The sequence below is a fragment of the Triticum aestivum genome, chromosome 5D, assembly GCF_018294505.1.
Source record: "Triticum aestivum cultivar Chinese Spring chromosome 5D, IWGSC CS RefSeq v2.1, whole genome shotgun sequence".
NCBI lineage: Eukaryota > Viridiplantae > Streptophyta > Magnoliopsida > Poales > Poaceae > Triticum > Triticum aestivum.
Window position 1 is genome coordinate 360,048,687 of NC_057808.1, and position 3,552 is coordinate 360,052,238.

The 3,552-nt window shown below is 48.7% G+C and overlaps 1 pseudogene; it reads right to left on the bottom strand.

The window, feature by feature from the left end:
- Window positions 1-775: 775 nt before the first annotated feature.
- On the bottom strand, window positions 776-2,981 carry LOC123124927 (serine carboxypeptidase 1-like; annotated as a pseudogene).
- Window positions 2,982-3,552: the final 571 nt, after the last annotated feature.

Below are 3,552 nucleotides of genomic sequence, written 5' to 3' on the forward strand. Positions count from 1 at the left end.
CGGGGTGTGGAGGCGGCGGTGCGGCGGCGGGGCGGCGGCGGACGGGCGGGAGGTCGCGGGCGGGAAAGAAAATGAAGTGGCGGTTGGGTGTTCGCGGGAGGCGGCTGGTTTTGGACCAGATGCACCTCGTGATGTAAATTTGCATCGCGAGGTGTTGTATTTTACAACACGAGGAGGCCGCGGTCTAATTTTTTTTTATATATGGACCGTCTGTTGGAGCTGTGTTTTTGACCTTAGACGGTTTAAAAGTTAGTTTTTTTTTACCATCTATTGGAGATGCTCTAAGGTCTAAGAAATAATAATAGGTCTAATTTTTTTTATGTCAATGTAATCTAGGTACGAAGGACGTGGTGGCTCCTATGGATGCGCACCTTGGCCGTATTTGATGGGGGTCCATCGTTGACAAATCCGACTGTCTCTCAGGATAAATGCTAATACTATGAAAGTGAGATAATACAGAAGTTATTCGGTCTGGTAAAACCAAGTGAAGAGCAGTTTGAATATTATTGGATGTGTCCCCGAAAGAAGAATACGCTAAGATTAAAATTCAAACGTGCCTATCCGGCACAAGCATTTACGCTTTTCAATGTGAACAACATTACAACTCTTTTCATAAGCACACAAGGGTTAAAACCACAAGACAAATGTCCTGAATATATTTTTATCCGTACATCAAAGTTGTGTGTAACCGATGATTTATTGTGAGGATGGAGAGGAAGTCAATCCAACATTATCAGAACACACAATGAACAAGTGAGCGTCCAAATGACACAACTTAGTTTGGGATGTCAGCTGGTGGAAGCACGCCCTTGAGGAAAGAGTAGAGAAGAACAAGCGCTCTCTTTGGCTGGTAACTAGGAACCAGATGGCCAGCACCCCTGACCGATGCAAACGTGAAGCCTCCCTTGTACTGCTGAACATAGCCTCCAACCTAAATCCACCACAACCCCATTAATTTCATCAGAGGATCAAAACACACATTATATCTGAATTTTACATGGCTTTTTCTTATGTTTATTTCTGAACACCCGTTAATTACCTCGCTGTCAGGGGTATACCAAGGGCGCCATGGCTTCGTGATGGGTAGGTTCAGATCGTTGACGGAGTACCTCGTCGCGGTAATGGGGCACACATCATCCATATCCCCACTGAAGAAATCGTGGTCGTTCTAGTTAGAAACCTGAAGCGTAGCTACTTTATTATGCTCAATTGTCATTGTGCATGCAGTATACCTGTAGAGCCATACACTCAACCCACGTTTGACTAGCCTTTTGATGGTTGGTACCATGGAAACTGGGCCGTCGTTATAGTCCATATCTAGGCTGAAAGAAATGAAGTTGCGTAGTGCAAATTAGTTAGACCGGGTGTTGCGCTCAAAGGAAAAGAAAAAAAAAGATTGGGAAGACGTGCTCTGTAGCAGGTATCGTGTGTAATATACAGTACTTTTTTTTGCGGTAAGTAATATACAGTACTTACCTGCAAGCTGTCCAACTTGTGTTGGCCCGGGCGTGCAGAGCTTGTTGCACCTCGCCATTGTTGAGGTAAGCCAGGACGTAGTGGTCGATGCACGGATCGTAGCCAGCCAGCTGAGAAATCATAATTTGCAAACACGTACTGTGAATGGCCAAAGATATTTTTTTTAATTCTTATAGCTATCTTATGTAGCTGTTCGAGTAGTAGAAATGTTTGCATTGCTGCCCATAGAAATGTTTTAATTTTATTGGGAAAAAAATGATCGAGACTAGCCGATCGACAGTGTGATCTTACGTAGCCGGACGAGTGGTACGTGCCGTCGCGTTCCGACTTGAGGCAGATCGGGGCGTATATGTTGTGGAGATCGATATTGCCTTTCTGTGGCTTGTGCGCCGCCACGAAGCACTGCCAGTCGTCTTTCGGGGTGAAGGTGCAGTTTTCACGGATATTGGCCCACCCCTCGTCGGAGATCACCCCGTGGTTCCATAAGAACTCGAGGCTCCCCTCGTCGTTCTTGTAATCGTCAAGGTACGGATTGCCGACCTACATATATATAACGTGATGAGAAATGGATATGGGTGTGTAATAAGTTGCGGGACGAAAGGAGGTGAATCAAACTAGGTACTAGTACTTACCAAGATGCCGCGGAGGTTTATGAGCGTGCCCCCGTAGAGCTCGTTCATGTATTCGATCACGGTGGCGAGCTGCGGCACGTAGTGGCCGCCGTAGCTCTCTCCGGCGATGTAGAAGTCGCGGCCCTTGTACTCCGGGAACCGCTCCAGCCATTTGAGCAGGAAGACGAACGCGTCCTTGGCGGTTCTCGGGTCGCCAACGTTGTTGTTATTGTTCGGGTTGTTGCTCGCGTAGGAGAACCCCACGCCGGCCGGCGACTCCAAGAAGATCACGTTAGCCACTGCACATCGTAATCTTCTCAGTTCAGTATAAATCAATGATCAGCGATCTCCTCTGCTCAGAAGACAGTTCGACTTAGACACTTACGGTTGTTCCAGGCATGCTTGTTCCTGCTCAGGGTCTTGCCGTCGGGGTTCACTCGGAACGGGCCGAGCTCCGTCATGGCGCCGTACCCTAGCGACGAGCACCCGGGTCCACCGTTGAGCCAGAGGAGGAGCGGCTTGGAGGCCGCCTCGTAGGGGGCTTCGACGAAGTAGTAAAAGAGCTCCCGGCCGTGCTTCTCGCTCACCGTGACGTAGCCAGCGTACTGGTCGAAGTTGACCCGCGGCGGCTGGCCGGGCAGCGCCGCGATCTTGTCGGCCACCTTGGCGCCCAGAGGTGGGAACGGAAATTGCGTTGGCAGGTGGCTGAAGCTGCTGGCGTCGGCCCATGGGTCGGTTTCCTCGGGCACGTTTGCATTACGGGCCCGTGAAGCTAGCCTCTTTCTCGGACCTGGACAAGATGAACTTCCTCAGCTGATCCTCCTGGGAAGCATCTGCGAGTGATGCGCCCAGCAGAACAAGCAGCAGGAAGAAGGTAGTGGTGTGCCCAACCATTTCGCTTGTGACTTTGTGATCGTGTGAAAGATCAGTCGGCCTGTCGAGGTGTATATATGGAGTAGGAAAATGCATAGTACTCCTAGGTGGGTAACTGAGAACTGGCAAACAACGGTCTGAATAGAAGCATGCAGCTCGGATTCTCCAAGGTTGTTGGCTAGCTATACTTGCCGGGTTTGGATTTCCGGAAGATAATTTTTAGTTTACATGGCGCGAACGGTCAGGTGAGACGATGATAGCTAACCATGGAGTACATCGGAAGGACCCAACTCTAGCGGTGGGTTAAGAATGCCGGCGCGCGGAAGCAAATTTTAACACAATGGGCTTACTGCCAATTTACTTCGATTAAGACAAGGATGGAAATGGTAAATGTTCGCTTAGAAAAAAGATGTTTTAGGTTCCAGGTTTCCAGATGTAAACGCACTTGATTACGTCAACACATTCCTTTGGACGCATGCCATAGCCAAACTGCGAAGAGTATGTAGAGCATTTTTAATCGATCCTCTAAAAAAATTTAGAAGAGCAAAATGATGAGTTCACCACACCTAGCCAAGCTCTCAGATGTTTAAGG